Source organism: Canis lupus, chromosome 1 (assembly GCF_003254725.2).
Source record: "Canis lupus dingo isolate Sandy chromosome 1, ASM325472v2, whole genome shotgun sequence".
NCBI classification, from domain to species: domain Eukaryota; kingdom Metazoa; phylum Chordata; class Mammalia; order Carnivora; family Canidae; genus Canis; species Canis lupus.
Window position 1 is genome coordinate 25,060,278 of NC_064243.1, and position 12,889 is coordinate 25,073,166.

General features: G+C 37.8%; 1 pseudogene; it reads left to right on the forward strand.

Annotated features, from left to right (window-relative positions):
• LOC112644124 (tubulin alpha-1A chain-like) overlaps positions 1–9,663 on the forward strand; it is a 166,792-nt pseudogene extending 157,129 nt beyond the window's left edge.
• The last annotated feature ends 3,226 nt before the right edge of the window (positions 9,664–12,889 follow it).

Consider the following 12,889-nt stretch of genomic DNA (forward strand, 5'->3'; position numbering starts at 1 on the left):
ATTTGTATTGATTGTGCTTTGGTTCATTTTTCCTGAAGTTTTTTCTTATATTTGTCTTTACTCACATTTAATTACTGATTATTGTATAAATCTGAACTTTTCTACTAGTTTTTACTTTAAATTCTCATGTATCTAATTAATATTGCTAAATTAGCTTTGCCTCTTCATTTGCCTGTAACAATTGTCCCTTTATTGTAAAGTTCTGTCTTTTTGTTTCAGGTATGTTTCTTAAAATAGACTTAGCTGGATTTCTATAAAATCAATTTAGTAATTTCTTCTTTTAATATATTAGTTTGACACATTTGCATTTATTATGTTTGCTGATTATAACATCTTACTTTGATTTTGTTTTCTATACATTTTGTTTTTCCTCTTTTCTGCATTTTGTTTCAGTAAAAACTTTTAGAAAATTTATCTTTATTTTTCTTGCTCATTTGGAAGCTATGGATTATATTTCTTTTCACATAGTGGATACCTATTAAGTTTATGCTAGTTATTTAAGTATATTTTTTAAAGCTCAAAGTTATTAAAAATATTTATACTTATTTCATGTATGATAATGGATCTCAGTATGCTTTAACTATTCACACAATACCCAATCCAATATCATTCTTATTAACTAATATATTGAATTTATCTATCATTTGAAAGTAGCAAATACTCTTAAACTTTTTTCTGATCTAAAAAAATTTTTTAAATTTTCCCTCATTGTTGAATGTTGAATTAAGTATAGAATTGTAATTGCAAGTTATTTAATCTCAGTACCTGGAAGATACTACTCCAATGTGTCATATACAATCTGTTGTTCCTGATAGAGTTTGTTTTGCCTTTCTGAATGTTGTTCATTCATAGTTCATCTATTTTGCCCTTTCTCCTTCCTAAAAGGCTTTTTATATTTATCTTTGATGTAAGTACCTTGATATACATAGTTTCCTTATAATGTATTCAGATGTGAATTTATCCCTATTGTTCCTATATTTTACTTGATGTACACTTTCAATCTGAGAATGCATGTCTTTTTATTTTGTAATTATTATATCAATAATCCTTTAATCAGTAATCCTGGCTTTCATATTGACAACCCAGTGATTAGTTTATGCTTCTCCCCATGTATGCAACCATTTAAATCTGGAATATAGGTCATTATTCTTTAAGGTACTGTCTCAGTGTGAGTATAAAATGTGCTCTCAGGTAGCCACCACTTGTGGTAGATTGTTATAATAATGGCCTCAATGAATGATGTTTCTTAGTAGCCATGGACTACATAGTCCCTTCCACATTGACTCTGGGCTTGAGCATGTGCTTTGCTTTGTCTGATTGAACATCCACAAATGTGACATAAGTGGAAGTTTAATATACACTTATGCATTAGGACTGGAACCCCAAGATCACCATGTCACAAGGACTCATGGTCTAGCCTCTAGTCATGCCCCAGCCATCCCGCCAGTTGAATGCAGACACAGGTGCAAGCAGGAGAACCACCAAGCCAACACTCAGAATTATGAAAAATAATAAATCCTTGTTTTAAACTACTTTAAACTACTGAGATTTGAAGAGTTATCCAATGCAGCAATAGTTATCTAATACAATGTCTGATTTTTAATCCTTCCCTCTTCAAAAATATGTTCCAAATGACATAGATTTTTGTTGTGATGATGGTATACAAAAAACAAACTAGTTGTGATGATGGTATACAAAAAACAAACTTTTATATACCTAGTTGTGATGATGGTATACAAAAAACAAACTTTCAGTCCTTTGTTCCTTATGTTTAGTTATCCCCAGAATGAGGGCATAACACTCTGGGGTACAAGTAATCATATTTACAGAGCTTATGAATGACATCCAGGTTCCCAATGGGGATAAAAAATCAGAACAATTAAACATATAAATAAAGTAGGTTTTTTAGAGCTGAGAAAGAAATTAAGATAGAATTGTAGGTGGAGCAGTGTCCATTTGAAAATCCCAGAGCTCTGAAGAAACAGTAGGGAGATGTTGGTAAATGAAGTAGAAGCTCTGAATCATGATCACTGTCATGATTCTCCTTCCCAATGGAATGAAATCCAGTTTTACATGGAAAAGACACATGGTTGCCTCTGTATTTATACAAAGAACTTTCAAGTCACACTTTCTTGGAGGCTATGTGAGTAACTCAAAGATCAAACTTCAAGTTAGTCATTTGCTGGCCTTACATAAGGCAGGGTCAATTTCACAGACTACACATGAGGAGGTTTCCAGGATGCCCTAGGGAAATAGAATGTGCTTTTAAAGCAAATGATCCACTAATTTTTTTATTAACAGTGCATCTACATTTCTTTGGCTCAGGGCTGTTCCAATTTGAGACTAAAGAATGTATTAAAGGAACTGAGTAAATCTTTAATATATATATATATATATATATCACATATGTGTACACATTTCATACATAAACGTGTATGTGCATATGTATAAACTTAATCAGGACTGAGAGAAGCCATCTTTTACTGAGCAACCTGCTAATTTCCTAAGAACCTGTTTAAGGGATAAAGTATGCCACCATCACAAGTATAAGCTAATAGTTATGGCCACTCACGCAGAAGACTCTTTATTTTAAAGCAATATTTTTATATGACCAACTTAAACTAAGGAAAAAAATATTCCTAACAAATTCACTGAAAACTATCAAAGAAAGATTTGAGGAACTGGACACGGATTTCACATCCTTATAATCAGAGGTCAAATAGTCCTACCCTCTTATACTCAGAGGGTCATTTGGCCATAATTCTTTTCATCTTCAATAAAGTTAATTGGAATTTGTAAAGCTTGCCAAAGTACAAAATACAGAAAGTGAACATCAATATATTTGCTCTTTCCTGATGCTTTTTTCCCTAATGACAATGTTTCATAGTTAACGGATTTTTCTTTCTTTCTGTTTTTTTTTTATTTTTTTATTTTACTTATTTATTCATGCGAGACAGATTGAGAGGCAGAGACACAGGCAGAGGGAGAAGCAGGCTCCATGCCGGGAGCCTGACGCGGGACTTGATCCCGGGACTCCAGGATCGCGCCCTGGGCCAAAGGCAGGCTCTAAACCGCTGAGCCACCCAGAGATCTCCCATAACTGATTTTTCTAATTTATTGGTTTATTAGTAAGTTATCAGAGTAACAAAAACATAACAGAATTTGAAAGAGGAAAGACACAATTTATAATAGACCGGAAGGTAAGGAAATAAGAAAAGCAAACCTCAAGTTATGCCTGATCTTTACAAATAAGACTCTGAATTATTTTCCTCTGTGCCTGATTATTAGGTAAAACGGAAAAACTATCAAACATGAAAATAAAGGCCAACATCTAGGATTCACCTTAAGTAAATATATTCAAATATTAAACAGATATGAACTTACTCAGGGAAGCTTTCTCTGTTCTTCAAAAGGGATCAGATGGTGGGATTAATATACAAAGCCACAGTTGCCCATACTTTGTTTTTTGCTGCACTTCTGATAATGGAAATTTAAGAAGAATTGGTTGGTTAACATTTTTCTTCTGCATAAAATTAAAACTCCATGATGGCAAAGAGCAGATCTGTCTTATTTAGTGCTGTTAAATAACAAAAAATGTAGTCAAGTAAATTTCAAGCTCTTATTGGCTTTATTGATTCATAAATCAATATCCCATCTAGCAAGGAAAGGGGAGCTCCACAGAGTTCCAGTAAGGGAAGATTTTTAAAGGCAGGACAAAAAAGTCATAGACAGAAAAAAGAATTATTTCAGGTGAATATACCGTTCTTTGGGGAATGAAGGGGGCCCATGTGACACATGACCTCAATGGCATTGACCAGAAAATTCCTGACTTCCTGGTTAAGACTACATTTCTGGGGAAGGCTGAAAATGCAATTGTAGTAGGTATTAAGCCCTGGTTTAGTGATGTGGCTAGGCATAAGTGACTTCATTTTGAGTGTATGGTTTTCTTTTTAACAACCTCATCACCACCCTACCACTTTGGTCAGACTCTCAGCTTAATTGAGAGATGTGATAACAGTTTAAGGCATTGGTGCCACTCTATGCCACTTCTCTGAAGTTCTTGCAGTTTTTGTTGTTCCCTTTGTATGATGTCTGTAGTCATGATGTTTTTGCTTAACCTCTGTGAAATTCACAGGTCATGCTTCAGGTTTATGTTTTTTCATTTGGTCATTCTCTTTGTTCCTTTTCTGACAGTCCAGGCTTAGGGAGATCATTCACTTGATTGGTGGCTACAAATATGTATTTAATATACCACCCCAGGGAGATCATTATGATCATTATGAACAGAACAATTCCCAATGTTTGCAATGCACTTTGTAGTGAGGTCCCCAAGACCCAAGCCAATCAAAATAAAATGAATCATAAATAAATAAAAAAGGTGCAGGAGTCACCTTTTTGAGCCAAGTGGCTCACTCGGTGATCTTATGTAATTGAGTTTTAACTTCTCCAGAAGTATTAATCCAGGTGTAGCTAGATAGTGTTGGCCATAGCATAGACACTTCCCTTGCTCAGCTAAAAGATAATGAAGGGCTATTCTATTATCAAGAACAACTTTGGCCAGGGAGTCTACGGATCTTTGTGCATAGCTATTGCTTTAGCAGTGGATTTTTCAATAATTTCAAGAATTAGGGAGAAATCCCTGATCATAGCCTCATTTACATTTATCATTTACATTTTCAACAAGGTGAAAGGAGTGAATCCAAGTCACGAAAGCCTCCTGATAGGTGCTTTCTAATTTGATGTTGTAAATTTAGGGGAGTCAGTCAATGAGATGCTTTATTTGTTTGTGAAAAGGGAGGGGCTCAGTTAGATTTTCTCCTAGCAGTCTGAAATAAAAGGTTATTCTAAATTCTAGAGGTTATGCACCTTAGCGATGACTTAGGAGATACAGTGAGGGTCTTATCTTTTGAGGCTAATGCCAGAGTTAAGGAAGGGAAAAGAAGAAAGGGTTTCATGTTCTTTTAAGCAGGAAGTCGATCCATCATCGTGACTGGAAACAGTCTACCTCAATGTCAAATACTTCTCTTCCCTGTCACTTTGTTTTTTTTTTTGTTTTGTTTTTTGTTTTGTTTTGTTTTTTTCCCTGTCACTTTGATTCAGAGGTCTCCAGTGTCTAAACAGGACCAAGTGTTAGGTGGAGTCTTTAGCTGTGTGATGTGTACTCAAGGCTTTTTGCAGCAGTGTCAGTGGTCAAGAGCACTTTATAGGGTCCCTTTAAATGGAACTTAAGGGTTATCTTCCTCTGATGGTATTTCCAGAATACTCAGTTACCAGGCTCTAAACTGTGAGCAACAAGGTTCTTTGAATTGGCATCTGGAAAGGTTTCTTTAACCTGTTGATGACAGGCTTGAGCATCATATTATTTGCCTAGTAAAGTGAGTTCCTTGATCACTGAAGATCATGGAAGGTACACCCTAAATGGAAAATACATTTCCTTTGCCACTGTGAGGGTATCAGTTTTAGGGCAGGGAGAAGTTTCAACCCATCTCTATCTAGATGTACAGTAACAAGTACATATTGATAACTTGTACTAAGTAGCAGTTAAATGATGTCCAGCTGCAGGTTTTAAAGAGTCCAGAGGGAGGACTCTTTTTTTTTTTAAGTTTTTTAAAAGTTTAATGGAGCCAATAAGGCATATAAATCATGTTCTGGCAGACATGAGACCTGCTTTCTCTTACCAAAGAAAATGGCACATGTTTTATCAAAATTTGACAATCAAGAGTAAAGGGTACTGAGATTAAGCGTCAGAGCACCAACTAAAACAAAAACAAAAAAAATTAAAAAATGGTTATTCAACTCAGAAGGAGGAACTAGAACCAAGGCATAGAGGGGAGGTTATACAGGTGTTCCTCAATCTCAAAATCCTTTAGGAAGAGGAGTTCTGGCCACTCGTGAGCAACGCTTCACACCACCAAACGCCAATTCCAGAATCTAAATTTACAACGACAGAAAAAACAAAGATAACTCCAAATGCATTTCTGGGCATATTCCAAAGGGAAGCTTGAAAGTATTCATAATACACAGGCTTGTCTGTTTCAGGTAAAATGACAGGTTGCTGTAATTGCTGAGGCCTGTGGGGATAAAAATGGTTGTTTCAGGATTATGGACCTGACAGGTCAAGCATTGCTGGTAGACTATTTTCACAATTTTATAAAAGTCTCCCCAACAACATCTATTTATAGATTGAGTAATTTGAAATGTACTGTGGTGGGTGAAGGAATGCAAACGCTGAAAAATGGGATTTTTCCAGGGATCCAGGAAGAACCAAGTAACTATCTTGGGTTTCCCATAGTCCCAGCCTATTAATTTTCAACCATTGTTTCCCCATCTTAGTATCTCTGATTTAGGGGCATGCTATTGCCATGTTATAAGGCATTTGGATGGCAAAAGTATGATACCAAAAGGTCTTTTTCTGAAGAAGAAGCAGAATGGACTTCATCCATGTGTGCCACAATTTTTATAGATTCTACTGCTACTGACTTTGCATGAAAGCCAGCTTGGTTACATATTAAAAAAAATCTTTTCAAAGATCCCTTTTCCACATACCTTAGTGGCTTTAATTACATATATTAGAATTTTTCTTAACCCTTTGAAACCTTAATTTCTAGTAAAAGCTAAGTATAAGCAAGTATGAACTTATACTAGCATTCTTTAGATTTTGCAAATTTCAAAGTTTCTAGAAGCATATGCTTTTTCTAATTTTCCAGTTTCTCTGTAATAAGAAGCCAAAGCATATAAACCCATGTTCAGTAATTATTTTTAGTATTTTGTCTTATTTGGAAATTATCTAGACATTTAATGACTATCCATCATCTAATTTAACTTGGCAAAATTCTTTGGTTTTAAGATACCAAAAAGATCTGTGAAAACTAAGTAGACAAATTTCATTGAAAAGTTCGTTTATAAATGTTTATATACATCTATTTAATTCATTTGTTTAAATATGTTTAGATTAGTTGTTAAAACACCACACCACATTAAACAGCTAAGCACCATCTTTAAGTGACCTTTCATGCTGGACAAATTCTGTGATAGAACATGAGCTTATTTGACTTATACTGCATGTAAGTAAACCAAAAGTATTGTATTTAAGGCTGTAAACTAAAAAACATGTCTGTTTTAGTTAAACCAACAAACTTCAATTAGATTTTACTTATTAAAGATTAATCCTAGAACACATGAACTTGAAAAACATCTGGGCTGAATTTCTGTTATATTTCTGAGTCTAATTTGTATAAGCATGGATTTTTAAAAAACATTTTATTTATTTATTCACGAGAGACAGAGAGAAAGAGAGAGGCAAAGACACAGGCAGAGGGAGAAACAGGCTCCATGCCAGGACCCCGATGCAGGACTCGATCCCGGGACTCCAGGATCACACCCTGGGCCAAATGCAGGTGCTAAACCACTGAGCCACCCAGGGATCCCTAAGCATGGATTTTTAGGTCCAATTAAATAGTACTCTTTTGCAAATGAATTTTGGCAATATCATCCAGAGGTAGAAAATACCACACATCTACAACATATATATTGGGACATACAGACAGAATAGGCAAACACTTTATTGTTTTAAAATTTTGAGCTATAAGAAGTATAATAATGCAAAACTCACTAGTTTATAAAAGAACACTTGGATCCAAACTGTTTTTTGTTTTTTGTTTTTTGTTTTTGTTTGTTTGTTTTTTTTGTTTTTTTGTTTTTTTGTTTTTTTGGCAGATGGGGAGAATTAAGCTTAGCTGCTCATATGGCTAAAGTTTTTTTCTCATAATATTGGTGGAGAAGACATGTAAGATTTTTATTTGTTCTTGACAAATATAGAAGCCATGGGCTAGATTTTGGGCAAGGGTGCCATTTGTATTTTTTAAAAAGGCTTCTATTTGTGTGTTTTTTAAAAAATTCAGTCTTAGAAATTGGGAATGATCTGGATAAGTTTCCAGAGAGGTTACAAATGTTTTGAGATAAAGAAGGGAGGTTTTGGGATTGGTGAAAAGGAATGGGTACAATTCAAACTTGCTCTGGAGCTACATTTCTACTTTTGCAAAAGATTTGTAAGGTAAGGTCAGTTGTTCTCAATTCTTCAAAGAATTTGGTTGTAATTTGGCAGGTTCTCTTACATCGACCGCCTAAGAGTAGCGCTGTAAGAAGCAACAACCTCTCCTCTTCTCTGCCATCTACCCGCAGCCGCCAAGCAGCAACCATGCGTGAGTGTATCTAGATCCACGTTGGCCAGGCAGGTGTCCAGATCGGCAATGCCTGCTGGGAGCTCTATTGCCTGGAACACGGCATTCAGCCCTATGGCCAGATGCTAAGTGACAAGACCTTTGGGGGAGGAGATGACTCTTTCAACACCTTCTTCAGTGAGACGGGCGCTGGCAAGCATGTGCCCATGGCAGTGTTTGTAGACCTGGAGCCCACAGTCCTTGATGAAGTTCGCACTGGCACCTACCGCCAGCTCTTCCACCCTGAGCATCTCATCACAGGCAAGGAAGATGCTGCCAATAACTATGCCTGAGGGCACTACACCATTGGCAAGGAGATCATTGACCTTGTCTTGGACCGAATTCAGAAACTTTGGTTTCTGAGCACTGACCAGTGCTCGGGTCTTCAGGGCTTCTTGGTTTTCCACAGCTTTGGAGGGGGAACCGGTTCTGGGTTCACCTCCCTGCTGATGGAACGTCTCTTTGTCAATTATGGCAAGAAGTCCAAGCTAGAGTTCTCTGTCTACCCTGCCCCCGAGGTGTCCACAGCTGTAGTAGAGCCCTACAACTCCATCCTCACCACTCACACCACCCTGGAGCACTCTGATTGTGCCTTCATAGTAGACAATGAGGCCATCTATGACATCTGTCATAGAAACCTCGATATTGAGCACCCAACCTACACTAATCTAAACAGGTTGATAGGTCAAATTGTGTCCTCCATCACTGCTTCCCTCAGATTTGATGGAGCCCTGAATGTGGATCTGACTGAGTTCCAGACCAACCTGGTGCCCTATCCCCGCATCCACTTCCCTCTGGCCACATATGCCCTTATCATCTCTGCTGAAAGCCTACCATGAACAGCTTTCTGTAGCAGAGATCACCAATGCATGCTTTGAGCCAGCCAACCAGATGGTGAAATGTGACCCTCGCCATGGTAAAAATATGGCTTGCTGCCTGTTGTACCATGGAATGTGGTTCCCAAAGATGTCAATGCTGCCATTGCCACCATCAGCCTCCCACTGTGGTACCCGGTGGAGACCTGGCCAAAGTACAGTGAGCTGTGTGCATGCTGAGCAACACCACAGCCATTGCTGAGGCCTGGGCTCACCTAGACCACAAGTTTGACCTGATGTATGCCAAGCGTGCCTTTGTTCACTGGTATGTGGGTGAGGGCATGGAGGAAGGAGAGTTTTCTGAGGCCCGTGAGGACATGGCTGCCCTGGAGAAGGATTATGAGGAGGTTGGTGTGGATTCTGTTGAAGGAGAGGGTGAAGAAGAAGGAGAGGAATACTAAAGTTAAAAATGTCACAAAGGTGCTGCTTTTACAGGGAAGCTTATTCTGTTTTGAACATTGAAAAGTTGTGCTCTGATCAGTTAATTTGTATGTAGCAGTGCATACTCTCATATACAATTACTGACCTATGCTTTAAAACACAACGCTTTGTCCATTTCTCTGATGGGTTTGAATAAAGTATTCCTTGTCTTAAAAAAAAATGAATTTGGTTGTAATCTAAATAATCTAATGGAATGATCCACCTATCCAACAACCTTATCTGCAGTTTGCTTCTATCTGGTACATTGCTCTAATTTTAACTTAGGGGAGAAGGCCTTTAAAAAAAATCCTATCAGGCTCTGAAATCAGTTTCCAGTTTGGCCAACCTTTTGACTACAGAACTACTTTACAAAATTTTTGCTTAAATATTGTCAGTCTTCAGCTGGCACATACAATAAATATTTCTGGCAGTATTGACTAAGCCCCTTTGGGTATAAGAGGGGTCCCCAAAGAGAGTGCAAAGGATACTGTCTTCCCAAGTTCCAGAGTCACTCCCCAAAGACACCCAAAGAAAGAACTAACAATCTCTTGGCAGAAAGCCCCACTCAGTTCTTAGGATGCAAAATGAGGAAACAAGAAGTCACTAGCTGTCCCTAGGAGAGAAAGGATCAATAACCAGTCTGAATTGGGGTCTGTATTGGAACAGGAAGGACAATGTGAAATTTTATTTTCTTCACTCAACTGGGCACTACAGACAGATTGGGAAGAACTGATTCTGGAAAGAATTCTTACCTTTCTCTGGATTCTGCATTTTTTGAGGATCACCTCTGCAGCCTCTGATATCCAGTTTCCCATTGGCTATTTAGGGGAATAATGTAGCATTTTACCAGAATTTTCCTCATTTTCATCAACTCTGGAAGGGGCCCATAGGAGGAGCCTTCTCTGAAGGTAGATATGGCGTGTCTGAAAAACCATTAATGGCCTTTTGTTTATGGTTATAGAGCACTTTTTTTTTCACAGTGGAAAAACAATTGAGACAGGATTACTAGAATGAATACTCAAAGGAGCAGAAAGAGAAGAAATAAGAATCCTGTCAGTCTTAATCTTTTGTTTCAGGCCTCTTACATTTTTAATTTTTCATTAGGCTTTTGCAACAACTCTTTCAATGGCATTTCTATACACTAACAATGAGACTGAAGAAAGAGAAATTAAGGAGTCAATCCCATTTACAATTGCACCCAAAAGCATAAGATACCTAGGAATAAACCTAATCAAAGAGGTAAAACTAAAAACTATAGAACACTTCTGAAAGAAATTGAGGAAGACACAAAGAGATGGAAAACTATTCCATGCTCATGGATTGGCAGAATTAATATTGTGAAAATGGCAATGTTACCCAGGGCAATTTACACGTTTAATGCAATCCCTATCAAAATACCATGGAAACTATTTTGGAATTATGAAACCTTTGAAGACTTCTGCATGCTGATTAAAACAGATATCTAATTCTATTTCATTTAGGAACCCTTGCTTTCAAGTGTACTTCTTAAATGGTGTTATTTAATTGTAACATTTTACATAATGGCCATTATAATTCTAAGTTGCTTTTAGCAAGATTTTGCCATTTTACTAGATACCTGCAACTTTGGACACTACAGGTTTTAGACATAAAAGAAGCAGGTGTCCTGGAAGGAGGCACACTCAACTCTTTGGAATTTGAAGATCCTATTAAGTAAGACTTTGGGTCACTCAGAACCAAACTAATACCTAAAGAGAATGTGCCACTGGGTTAGAAGTTTTTTGTTTTTTTTAATTTTTATTTATTTATGATAGTCACACAGAGAGAGAGGGAGAGGCAGAGACACAGGCTGAGGGAGAAGCAGGCTCCATGCACCGGGGGCCCGATGTGGGATTCCATCCCGGGTCTCCAGGATCACGCCCTGGGCCAAAGGCAGGCGCTAAACCGCTGGCCACCCAGGGATCCCCCTGGTTTAGAGATTGTACATGTTTTACAGTGTACCTTAACGCACTGAAGTTTTCCTTGAGGTTGACAGATAACCTAGTCAATTTAACCCGTTCAGTGACTGATTTATCGGAACATAGGAGTCTTTGAGTTAGGTGGCAAGCACTTTAACAGCTTTAAATGCTTGACTTGTATCCACCAATTTCTGCCCATGGTTTTCTTTTTTACACCTCCTAGGTCCCCATGGGCAATAGCCTTTACACAAAAGAGAACATTCACCTCAACACGCCAGTTGTAGCCAAAAGATGTCACTATGGACTGGCCAAGAGAAGACTGTGCCCACCATGAGCAATTCCCAGCAATGCCTCTACTATGGAGACTGCAAACTAGAACTGGGGAAGAGATTCCAGCGTGGAATTGTAGACTGAACCAAGGACCAACAACCGGCGCTCCGTTAGAGCCTCCTGTCAGTCTAGGCTGACCTGTTAACCTTGGACTAGAAAGCCAATTGGTCAAAAGCTTGAGTGCAAAAAGAGCAGAGCTTGACTAGAGGAGCTCAACTGAGAAGAACTCACCAATGGCCTTGGAAAAAGGTTTATGGAGCACCACACCTGTGTTTCTCATTCTCCTCAAATGCCATCAGGGGTTCACCTTGGATCCCATTGCTGCCACCAAAACTTTTAAATAACAAAAATTCAGCCAAATAGATTTTTAAAATTTAATTGGCTTTATTTATTGATTCATGAATCAGGCAGCATTTCATCTTGCAAGTAGAGGGGAACTCCAAAGGGCTACAGAAAGGTAAAGGAAAGGTTTTTCAAGGTAGGACAAGGAAGTTATAAACAGAAGAAAGGGCTGTTTCAAATGAGTTCACCTTCCTTTGGGGGACTGGAGAGGATCCATGTGACAGATGACCTCATTGATGCTAACCAGAAAGTATCTGACTAGCTGGTTAAGACTAAATTTCTGAGGGAGGCTGAAAGTACAATTATTAGGTATTTGAAGCCCTGGTGTGGTGGCATGCCAAGCATAAGTGACTCCATTTTAGGCTTATGATTTTCTTTTTAACAATGCCTAGTCATCAGTCAGTGAATGAATGAATGAATTCTTTTTTTTAAGTTAACTCATTAATTTACTTTATTAATCAATTAAAACACTTATATGTACTGGATCCTTTCACCTTAACTCTGGTTATAACAGAGAAAATTACTCTTGTATTCTTTTTTTTATAAATTTATTTTTTATTGGCGTTCAATTTGCCAACATATAGAATAACACCCAGTGCTCATCCCAAGTGCCCGCCTCAGTGCCCGTAACCCAGTCAGAATTCTATTTCATTCTACTGCATAGAACACTGGGAACAACCCCTCAGAGTATGGACAGATGGTTCTCCAAAAATAGAGTAGAGGCATGGTTGTCGATCTCATAGAAGATGAGCTCTGCTGTTACTAA